This window comes from Canis lupus, chromosome 33, assembly GCF_048164855.1.
Source record: "Canis lupus baileyi chromosome 33, mCanLup2.hap1, whole genome shotgun sequence".
Taxonomy (NCBI): domain Eukaryota; kingdom Metazoa; phylum Chordata; class Mammalia; order Carnivora; family Canidae; genus Canis; species Canis lupus.
Genome location: NC_132870.1, coordinates 12,623,943 through 12,636,487, shown reverse-complemented (window position 1 = coordinate 12,636,487; position 12,545 = coordinate 12,623,943). Strand labels below are relative to the sequence as shown.

The window sequence follows — 12,545 nt, the reverse complement described above, 5'->3', positions numbered from 1 at the left end:
GTCCATTCATTTTCATTACTGTAGACCAATGTGTGATATTCTGTTATCTGAATACACCATCAACCTTATCATTTATTCAATAGAGTTGTGTGTGTGTGTGTGCAGTAACAAAGCAAAACACATAACATGAGATCTACCATCTTAACAGATTTTTAAGTATATATTATTGTTGACTTAAGCACACTATTGTATAGCAGATCTCTAGAACTTTTTATCTCGTACAACTTAAATCTGTACACATTGGACAGCAATTTCCCCTTCCCTCAAACCTCAGTCCCTGGCAACCACCATTTACTTTTTGTTTCTATGAGCTTGACTACTTCAGATATCTCCTATAAATGGAATCATGCAGTATTGTCTTTCTGTGACCGATTTCTTTTAGCCTAATGTCCTCAAGATTCATCCATGTTGTCACATATGACAGGATTTCCTTCTTTTTTTAAGAATAGCAATATTCCCCTATGTGTATATACCACATTTTCTTTATCCATTCATCTATTGATGGACTCTTAGGTTGCTTTCACATCTAGCCTATTATGTGTAAATAGTGCTGCAATAAACATGGCAGTGCAATAAGCATTGGAGAAATACCCAGAAGTGGGACTTCTGGAGCACACGGATTGTGTTCTATTTCTTAATTTTTGTGAGGAAACTTCCTACTGTTTTTCCCAGTGGCCATTTTCTATTCTCAGCAACAATGCACAAGAGTTTTAATTTCTCTAAATCTTTGCCAACACTAACAACTTTTTGTTTGTTTTTAATAATGGTCATCCTAACAAGCATGAGGTGATATCTCATTGTAGTTTTGATTTGCATTTCCTAATGATTAGTGACACTAAGCACCTCTTCATATACTTGCTGTCTATTTGTAAGTCTTCTATGGAAAGACATCTATTTGGGTTCTTTTGTTCAGTTTTTAATTGGGTTATTTGTTTGTTTTCCTTATATATTGTATCAACCCCTTATCATTAGGTAGGTAATTTGCAACTATTTTCTTTTATTCTGTATGTCACCTTCTCATTTTTGGTTGTTTCTTTTTTTTCTGTGCAAAACTTTTTAGTTCATTTTTACTTTTGTTGCTTATATTTTTGGAGTCATATCCAGGAAATCATTGCCAAATCCAGTTTTATGAACTTTTTCTCCTATATTTTCTTCTGGTAAGTTTACAATTTCTTACTTTTACAGGTCTTACATTTAAGTCTTTAATTCATTTTGAGTTGCTTTTGGATATGGCCCAATTTCATTCTTTTCTATGTGGACATCCAGTTTTCCAAGCACCATTTGTTGAAGAGAACATCCTTTGCCCCTGTTGAGTTCTTCATTCTACTAATGTTAGTTGACAGTTGGCTCATATCTAGCTGTTGTTTCTGGTTTTGTTTTTTTTGTTGTTTGTTTGTTTGTTTTTTGGCTGTTTGGGTTTTTTGTTTGTTTTTTGTTTTTTTGATAGTGGTGATTATAAAGAGTATTAATATTAACATACTTGTACAAGTTTTTTGGTAAACATATATATATATATTTCTCTTGTCTAGAAGTAGAATTGCAGGGTCATTGGGTATTGTATGATCAGCTTTAGCAACTGCCAATTTTCCAAACTATGTCTTCACTAACACTTGGTATTTCAGTTTTTTGCTTTAGTTTTTTTGTATAGGTATCTTACTGTTATTTGAATATGCATTTCCATGGTAGTCACCATAGAAATGGTGATTACATTTATCAATGTTACCTTTTTTGTGAAATGCCTATTCATGTGTTTTGCCCATTTATAATCATGTTTTCTAGAGTATTTTTCTTATTGATATAAATACTGTGAATATAATTCTTTGCCAGAAAAAAATAATTCTTTGCCAGATATATGTATTATAAATATATTCTCCTGCTCTGTGGTTTGCTCCTTTTCTGGTATCTTTTAGTGAACAGATGTTCTTAATTTTAGTGAAATCCAATATATCAATCTTTTCCTTTTTGGCTAATGCTTTTGTCATCTGGTTTATAAAATTCTTTTCTACCCAAGTTAATGAAAATATTCTCCTATGTTGTTTTCTAGAAGTCACTGCTTTAATTTTCACATTTAAAACTACAATCCATCTGGAATTGATGAATTGATTTTTCTTTTTAGTATGTTGTGACATGGTCAATTAGATAACCACTAACCCAGCACTACTTTTAAAAAAAAAATCCTTCTCCTCATTATCATCAGCATTATTACCATTACCATTTCTTTATAAACTTGTCTTCTTCACTGAACAAGGAGCGTCTTTGAACAAGATCATGTTTTGTTTGCCATTTTTTTCTCTATACCTAACACAGCTGCCAGTTAAGAGTTTACGTTCAATAAATGTTAACTTAATAATTATGTCATGTCAATCTATAATGTGGGTAGAGTTACTGTGAGAAACCACATGATTATTTACAGAGTTCAGACATTCTGTTTTAGAATGGAGAGGAACTAACTGAATGTGAAGGATAGTGAATCTGTATTGCAGATCTACAGAAAGCTGCTGAAATACTGGTAGTAGGTTAATGTTCTTTTGATTTTTCCCTACATTCTGGTGAATTTTATTGGATTCCCAGAAATATCATCAAATGGATTTTAAAAACACTTTAAAAATAGGATAAAGAATCCTAAGAGTATCAATTAACTGAGAACAAGTCATGACACTAAATTCAATTGCTCTTTTGTAGCCTACTTAGCTTTGGTAAGTAGGAAAATGTAGTTTATATATTTTAGAAATGCATTTGGTAAGCTCTCTCATGATACCCCAATGAATAGGAGCTGTGACTTCCAGACAGCAAGTTTCTCTGAGGACAGAAACCATGACTTTTTAACTATGTGCTATGCTTGGTACCTAACACACCATAATAAATCACTGTTAATGAATGACTTATAATAGAGTTAGAGGGATTCCTATACAGCAGAATGTCTCTGCTGAGCATGGACTTGTACTCAGAATCTGGCTGTTTGACAACCTGATTGTCTAGTCTATTCATATAATTTGATAATGCACAGGGCTCTTCTTTGGGGTTGAGATAGAATAGAGAAGTTTGAAGGCCTGAGAAGAAAGATGAGGAGAACAGGGCTGGGTATGACAAGGGATGACTTATATCTACCTCTTTCTGAATTGAGCTCAGGATTTTAGTCCTGCTGATGAGAGGGATTAAGGACAGACAGTTTAGAAGATGTGTATATAAAGGCCACTTGAGGTCATGGGCACAAATGTTACCACTCTAGGTCTAGGTTAACATTTCTCCCCAACTTTGCCATGGACCACTGAGGAGCAGGCAGCCTGAGGGCTCAGAGGAACAACCTTGGGACTTTCTCACAGAAAACATAGGCAGTAGAGATTGTGGTAATGTGTTTCATGAAGAACATGAGCCACTTTCTCCTGGATACAATATACCCTGACATTCCAAAAATAAATAGGGGTGACTTTGACAGGGACCTGAAGACATCCTTCAGTATCAAAGATAGAGCCTAAGTCATTGTAATTTGAAAATTAAGACTTCATTTTCACACGCTGGTGAGATCTGTGGGAATTCTAGAACACATAAGCAATAAATGCTCATGTATAAAACTGTAATTTATTGAAATTCTAATAAATCCCAAAATCTTTGTATACAATATTTTATTTAAAGTTTTAATAATCCAACTAAGTTTCATTAGCAATAAGTGTAGTTCATTTTGTCAATTTTTCCACAAAAACCTTGAAAATATACGTGTTAACTATACCTCAGTCAAAACAAAATAAAACAAAAACCTTGAAAACATTTGTAAAGTTGTTGATTTTTCAATCTCATTTGAATTTTCATTAGAATTATTTTTGCATTTGTAATTGAAAGAAAATATCATTATGATACTCAATCCCCTTATAATTAGAGTAAGGTGTGTGTCTCCAAATATTCCAAAGGCATATTATCTATCTGTTTATTAAAAAAAAATAGTTTACTTCACATAATCCCTGCAGTTCTTGATAAGGGTATTTCTAACTTAGCTTGTATATTTTGCTAATACCATTAATGAAATTTTCTTTCATTATATTTCCAAAATGAGAATTGCTGAACATCACAGTTATTGTTAAATGTTTTTCATATGTGCCTTTTTACTGAACTTTTTAATATTGCAATACTTTTTTGAGTCTAGCCACATACATTTTCTAGGTATATCTTCACATATGCAAACAATTCTGTTCCCTTCACTTTTCCAAGATGTATGTCCAATTCATTTCTAGTTCAATCTTATTACAATAACCAGAACTTACAGAACATTGTTAGATGATAATGTGATTGTGGGCAGAATTATCTATTTTTAAGCCCTTCCATGTGGCAAAATGGAAATAATTTAAACAGTTCCTAACTCACTTATAACTTAAATTGAAAACCAGAAGACAAATAACCCTAAGGAAAGAATGGAAGGTAGGAAGGAAACAAGCATTTTCATGAATCTACATATGGGAAACTGAGAAGGAAGGTACAGGGGGGAAGTATGGTCTGGTAATGTTCGTATGAAATGAGTATGAAACCAGATCCTGAGAGACAGAAGCAAAAAATGAATGGGAACATTAGATATAGTGCTGTGAATGAGATACAAAGGCAAGGCGGCAGGTGCTGAGAAAGGAGAGAGATTATATAAAACAAATTTTGTCTTCCTCATGATTTCACTTGAGATTAAGATTGAAACACAAAAGGCATATTGTTTGGTGCTAATTTTAAATGTTAGCCAGAGTGATGAGTTCACATATTTGATCTCTCTATTCCTACTTTGAAGTAAGAGCAAAATTTTGTTGTCACCATCTTAGACATGATCGGTACAATTCATTCTGGGAATGGGATGGAGAGCTTTTCTGAGGAATTTGTCACAAGAATAAAGATGATGCTTAGAGTCCAAGTGACAAATAATTGAGGGAGATGGAATGAGGTTTTCCCACAAGGACAGCTTGAATTTTTAAAATAGAATCAATGTATTGGCAGAATTTACTGGGAGAGGTGAGTCAATTAGAATTGAATGCACAATCACACTGAGATATACTTTCATAATAGATGTCAAGTTTGCAGATAGATAGATTTCTTGAAGATGTTACCCACAATTGACAAGCATATGCTGATGATAGAGACCTATTCTTTACATAAAAATGTTCTTTTCTAGTCATATGTTTTCATTTCAGAGAATTAAATTTTAGGGAACGGGGATGGAGCGTCAAGAGCAATGAGTGGAAAGAGTACGTCTTTGGAAGCAAAATGTCAGCTAGAATCATGGTCTACCCCTTATTATACTTAATAGTTTGGGTAAGTAACTTGAAATTCTACAAACCTCAGAAATAAAACTTTTGGGAAGGGAAGGAAAGGAAAGGGAAGAAGGGAAGGGAAGGGAAGGGAAGGGAAGGGAAGGGAAGGGAAGGGAAGGGAAGGGAAGGGAAGGGAAGGGAGAAAGGAAGGAAGGATGGATTGTAGTAGCATGCAGGGCACCTCTGCTTTCCACATCCTAAATTCCCATGCATGTCAGGTGTTCCTGGAATTCAGAAACGGGAGGAGATGCATTGAAATGTACATACTCAAGGAACACTGTTCTGGAGAGAGCTGGGGTCTGGGCAAGCAGAATACAGAGTTGCAGTCCTGGGTCCCCATCATGTGGGCATACAGCATTCAATGTTTACCACTCAAGGAACATAAGGACAGTCAGATGAGATTTACAGGGAACCTTGAAGCTTGTCGGATTTGGGGGGCCCATGAGGGAAAACAATCCAAGACAATAAATACAATGCTAAGAATGAAAGCAAAGATTTTTTTAAGTATTTGGGAAACAAAACAAGTGTATGAAAGCAAACAAATACAAGTATCATAAAATCTTGATATAACAATTTTTAAAAATTATTTGTTAATACCTCAGCAAGACATTTCACATAAATTATGGGTGCATACTCTTTGGTCACTTCTGCATATGATAATTATTTTACAATATTTTCTATAGAGAAAATGAAAAGGGAGACAATTCAGGCTTTCATCAAGGATAGTCAATTGAATTTTTTTAATAAGTGATAGTGGGGAAGCATAAATCCTGTGGCCTCACACACAGTTGTGCCTCCTGTTTGTGCCTGTACCTTACAAACACAGGAATTCTAAGTTCTAGTCTGCATTATTTTCATAATAAAACAAAATATATATAAGTCATATTTATCATTGTATATGCTGCATTACTGAGTGTATTTCTGAACTGGAAAATTTCTATGTCTAGTTGTCAATGAGAATTAAATCCTCCGCTTACAATTTTACCCCTTCAGTCACCAGAAGAATCTTCCATAGGCTTTTTCCCAAGTCTTTTTTTCCTCCACTCCCCATACAATTCTAGTGCCGGGTACTGCGTGATACCACCTCAGCCCTGAGTGATTTTGAGCTGGTACAGCAGATGATAGGAATATTTCTAGAAGCCGTTTCTACCCAAGATTAACCAGCATATAATTTAACTATTCATGGAAGTGACTGTAAACCACATGAATAAATTACACGAAATACAAACCAAATGTACCCTCATCTCAACTTTCCCTTGGTCAGATTCACAAAGTTCCTATAGCCACTCCAAAGCTACTTTATCAGAGGGAAAGTTTGGTGGAGTGGAAATCAAGTGGCAAGCAACAGTGGACTTAAGTGCTATTAAAACATTTTACTTCTGCAAATGTTACAAAATCGATGACCATGCAAATCTATCCCTGTATCCTCTTCCAAGGGCTCAGAAGAAGCTCTGCAAATGAGAAACCCTAAAGTTCAAGCTTCATGAACACTGTATGATAAATCCAATGCCTCAAGCAACACCAAGGGATACAGGATATCAAAGTAGGAACCAGTGGCCTTCCCTGGGGATCTAGATCCCATCTAGGGGCAGAAAAGGGAGAAGTGACACTGACTTACCCTAGGAAAGAGGAAAATTTGAAGTGAAAGAGGCTAAGAAAACAAGAAGGGACAACTTAAAGTCTCATTTCCCAACCAGACTGGGAAGCTCATGGGCAAGCAGAGTTCCATCACAGAAAATGAAATTACATTTCTGCATTTCTAAGCAGTGACTTTAAATATAAACCCTAGGATGTAAGAGAAGAAAATGACTGAAATAGAGAAAAGCCAAAGAATTTAACCCTCTGTCCTAAAAGGATTGTGAGTTAATATGAAATGCTAAAATAAGCAACACATAATAGCTTGGATAGCTTTAAATAACTTTCTGTGGTAACCTCTAAGTCCCCATGGTTTTGAATAATTCTGACAGAGACATGGACCCAGAATGGGTTTATCTTGTCTTGGTTTCAGTGTGATGCTAACTGGTAGGTTGATCCTGGTTGAAAATACCACTTAGTGACTGGCAAGGACTGTTATTTCTAAATTTACCCTTCTTTCACCCGGAAGGGTGATGGACACAGCTGGAACAAATTACACCACCAAAAAATAATGTAAAAGAATAAATTCAGTCAGTCCCTATTATGGGCCTACTTGTATTCCTCCAAAATTTATAGTTTGAAGTCCTAACCACCAGTATATCAGAAGGTCACTGTATTTGGAGATGGACCTAAAAGTAGGTCCTAATTCAATATGGCTGGTGTTCTTATAAAAAGAGGAGATTGACAGGAAACCATAGAGGGAAGATCATGTGAGGACACAGCGATAAGTCAGCTGTCTGTGAGCCAAGGAGAGAGGCCTCAGAAAAAACTAACCCTGGGATGCCTGGGTGGCTCAGTGGTTGAGCCTCCAGCTGGATCAGGCTTAGGCTCAGGTCATGATCCCAAGGTCCTGGGATCGAGTCCCATATCAGGCACCCTGCAGGGAGCCTGCTTCTCCTCTGCCTATGTCTCTGCCTCTCTCTGTGTGTCTCTCATGAATAGATAAATACAATTTTAAAAAAAGAAAAAGAAAAAATTAACCCTACCTGTAAGAAAATAAATTTTTGTTGCTTAAGCCACCCAGTATGGCAGCACCAGCAAACTAACACAACCCCCCACTGGGGTCTGGATAGACTAGAGGGCACCCTTTATGCTTATAGATGACCATGATATTCACGAAAGTTTTTAAAAATAGTTTCACACCTCTACCTACCATCTCTACCAAATATTTTTCTCATATCTACCAATCCCTCTGGGCACTGGTGAGCCATTTTAAGGGAAGAAAATGTCCTAAAAACTGATGTTGCAATAGGACCTATATTGGGTGTCTGCTGCTATTAGGTATCTTAAACACACACTGTGGATCCCAGGGACTAGTGACTATTTCTATGAAAGTATCATCCCTTTTCCTTTCTGAGAATTTAATATCTTTATCTTTGAAGTAAATTTCTGAACCTATATTTGGTGTGGGTTTTCTTCAATTTGTTAAAAAAATGTATGGTATTGTGTGTTTTATATAAAATATCAACACTTCATTTTATAGGCAAAAAGAGTTGTCAGCATTTGAGAATGGGCACATATTTTAAACATCCTAAATCCCATATTTTGCAAGCTTTTGCATAACACAACATCTCCTTATCTAGTAGAGAGTTATAACTTAAGCACAGTTAGTAGGACCGTGGTTCTACATGGCAACAATGAAGATTGTCACTGGAAAAAAGAAACTACACGGCCAGGCTGTCTGTCAGAGCCTGCTGTATTTCCCTTGCATGAGCTTGTCCTGCTCCACAAAGCACAGAGGAATGCCCTCCCAAAGGATCCCACATCCTCATCCCCAGGACCTGTGAATATGTTATTGAACATGGTAAAAGGAACTTTGCAGAGGTGATTAAGAATCTTGAGAGAGGGAAATTAGCCTGGATTATCAGGTAGTATGATGTGATCACAAGTGAAAGAGGGAGGCAGGAGACTAAGAGATATGACCAGGAAAACAGAGGTCAGAGAGAGAGACAGAGATTTGAAAATACTACATCATGAACTTTGAAAATGGAGGGAGAAGCTACAAGCCCAAGAACACAGTTGGAAATGGCAGAGATGGATTTTCACATAAAGCCCTTGAAAGGAACACAGCCCTGCAGACTTATTTTAGACTTCTGACCTCCTGAACTGTAAACTAATAAATTTATCCTGTTTTCAGCTATAAATTTGTGGCAATTTGTTACAGCAGTAATAGAAAACTAATACTCGTATGCCGCAAGATCCCCCTGCAAGCCTAACCCCTTTCCTGGTCCTGAAAATGACATATAAAGGCCAGGAAAAGTACGAAGACTCTCAGTTCCACTCTCTGCTGGAACATGAATTAAATCGTGCCCCCACTGTGACTCATTAAAAGGCTCACTGGAGAGAAACCCTGTGATTTTATAGTCTTTAGATCCACAGCACTGCCCATCCACTCCTTCTTCCTCCCCTAAGCCACATGGCCCTCTTGTAAACACTGAGCTATCTTGACCTTCATTGGTCCTACCTTGACCAAGGCCCCCAGCTTCCAGAACCACGACCGCCATAAGTTGTGTAAACTTAGCCACAAAGCACACTGCAAAGGAGGGCCCCGTACCGGCGTAAAGTAGGCTCTGAATGAAGATGCACCAAGAAGCTAAACCCTTTTAGGAAAGAATCAGCATCACAAGCCACAAAGTTGAACTTCTCACGGTTTGGTCTGGAGGAAGGACATAATTAATAGCTAACATTTCTTTGAGTGCTCAATTTGAGCAAGGAACTTTACCCGCATCACCTTATTTAAATTTCATGGCAATGTCAATGAGGGGTATTTTCTTAGCCTCATTTTACAAATGAGGAAACTGAGGATTCAGGAACATAATTACTTTGCCTAACATTACACAGCTGGGACTTGAGCCAGCTCAATCTAACCCAGAACATTGGCAGAGACTTCTATCCAGCAGTGCGGTGAGGTCTTGGGCAGTTTTGTTTCAATTCTACACAAGTTAACACCGTCAGCAGTTATCACTTCCTAGGGTAAGGAAGCTTTAAAAAGCTAAATGAAGAGAAGTTGAGAGTTTTAGGGCCCCAGCTAATGGGGAAAGAGTCCAGGACAGCAAAGAACAAAGGCAAAAGAGGAAGCAGCAGGGACACCATCTACAATAGGACCTGGAGCAAGGTGAGGCTGCAGCCCTATGCTTACCTGGGAACCCAGGTAAACTCAGTTCTTCCAATGTGACCCAGGGGGAGGGGGATTGAGTGGGCAGGAAACTTGGTAAGATTTCAAGTACATGAAAGAAAGAAGTTCCCCTTGAACTTTCAGTGCTGTTTTCATTGACATGGAGCTCAAGAGGGGCTGAAGATTTTAGTGCTTGGCCAGTTCGTGCTGGCCAAAGGAAAGGGCTAGAAGAGGACTGGTATATTGTGTAGTGGTGATGAGGGCGGGCAATGGAGCCCCTCTGCCTGGCTTCAAACTCTACTATGCTGCTTACTCACTGTGAGACTTTGAGCAAGTTACTCAATCTCTCTGGCCTCAGCTTCCTGACTGCAAAATATAGGGGTATTATAGAATCTACCTGACAAAGATTTGGAAGGATTAAATGAGAAAATACATATAAAATGTTTACAACTGTGTACAACAAGTGATAAGCTTGCACCAAATGTTAGCTGTTATTATTACCCGCCCCTTAAAATGTTTCCTCTTACTTACCCACCCCTCCTTATGTCCATGTGGAGTATCTCTCACCAGCAAACTCCGCCTCCTAGGAGCAGCATATAGGATCAGGTTAGTAGTTCTCTCACTCTCTACCCTCATTAGATTCTGACTCAGCGAGGCCAGGCCCAGTTTCCATCTTTTCAACACCTGTGTTCACACCGGCCACCCACACATCACATTTATTTAGGTAGCATGCTCCTCCAGCTCCTCATTAACTAGGCTAGCTCCAGACAACAGAAGTGATATGAATTCCCAAATTTAAAACCTTTGAGCTAAGGATTTGACTGGCGAAGTGCAAACTCTTGACCTCATCACATTTTTTTATTATAGCATGTGCTAGGACATCTCAACAAGCCTTAGGGAACAATGGATTTATCTATCACTTTAGGAATCCTCTAGGAGGAGGAGGGTTGTTGGTGTGCAGGAGAATTTCCTCTGTCCTTCAAGCCTTTAAAAAAAAAAATCTGAAAAACAATATAAATCATTTGAAGTGCATTTGCTAAGATGATTCTATGACATAAGATCCTTGCACCCTGCCCAATAACACTGGATAAATTAAAAAAGAAAAAAAAAAAAAAGAAGAAGAAAAGCCGTCCTGGATAGCTTATCTGCTTATGAAAATCCTCTGCCAGAAGACACGCATGCAAACATATCCTTGAAATTTTGCAGAGGATGTCAGAAGGTTCAACAGCACCCCTGAATCTGGCTTTGGACTCCAAGTTGATTTCTAATTGTTAATTTAAAATTGTTTTCCTTTTTATTATCATTCTCTACTTTTTCCTTCATTTTTCTCCCACTGCAATTCAGTTATACTTACCCCAACTTTGTAATCAAACCACATACAAACACATATGTGTATATTCCACAACCTTACTTCTAAACCAGTATCCAAAAATTCTTAGCAGATAATTGTAGACTCAGCACCGGACTGCAAAACAGTGTCAAAACAGAGAATGAGAAATACCTCATGCCGTTAAAAAACTTACAGACAATCCTATTTATCAGTAGGAAATGTCCCTCTGTAAGAAAAAAAGGGTTTGAGAAGAGAGTCATGCAGGTTCAGGATCCTATCCATCCTGGCTAATAAAATGAAACGTGATTTAATGTAGAGAAGCAGTGAAAGGAATCTTAGAAGGGTGCAAACTTCATGTTGGCAAAATCGCTAGTCTGGCCTAACTTTGCCTTTGGTTTATGTTAAATTAAAATTTACTTCAACTAGCATCAATATATTTAAAACTATTGGGGTTTTCCTCAGAGCTGAATCAATAAGAAGGTCTAATGGCTTCAGAACAAATTGAACAAAATTTCATTTAAAGTCTGACATTTAAAGCAGAGCATTGCAAGTAGCTGACTTGCCCTCAAGGAAGACTTAAATGTAGAAGTGCTGTAACTTAAACTGTTCTTCTGACAGTGAAAAAGGCTGAGGTTTATTAAAATGATGATGACAATAGGGATATCTGCCATTCATTGAACATCAACAAGATGCCGGACTCTGTGGTGGGTCTTTCGCATGCTGAAAGGGGGGAACTATTTCTTTACTTTACATATGAGAAAGGAGATTGAGTAATTTGTATAAAATTACACAGATGATATATGGAAGGGTGCACATAAATATGCAATATTTACATGAAAGTTAAGCTTCTGATTTATTCACATGAATATTCTATAATATTCTATAATGTACGTTGTATAAAGACCACCTACTCTGTTGTTTCTTTCTCCTGCAACTTCTATTTTAATCTTTAGATTTTAAATCTCTATGTAGTATTTCCCCAAAATTCCTAGAAAAAAATAGTAGACATCTGTTGTTTTTGCCTGCCCAGAATTCACATGCCCTTTGAGCGTTAGTACCTTCATCCATTCTCAGTCCATGGGAATGGATTACAGTGGGCCTGACCCCATACTTAGCCAATAAAGCACTGCATCATCCTGACTACAGTGTAACTGGTTCCAATCTTGGACTGGTCATATGACCAAAT

General features: G+C 37.3%; 1 long non-coding RNA gene across 2 annotated transcripts in view; it reads right to left on the bottom strand.

Annotated features, from left to right (window-relative positions):
• Positions 1 to 12,545, bottom strand: part of LOC140623486 (uncharacterized) — a 109,552-nt gene that overhangs the window by 73,163 nt on the left and 23,844 nt on the right. For both annotated transcript variants that reach the window (XR_012023096.1, XR_012023097.1), the window contains one exon: positions 10,561 to 11,494. This is a non-coding gene — a long non-coding RNA (uncharacterized lncRNA). The remainder of the gene's footprint in view (positions 1 to 10,560; positions 11,495 to 12,545) is intronic.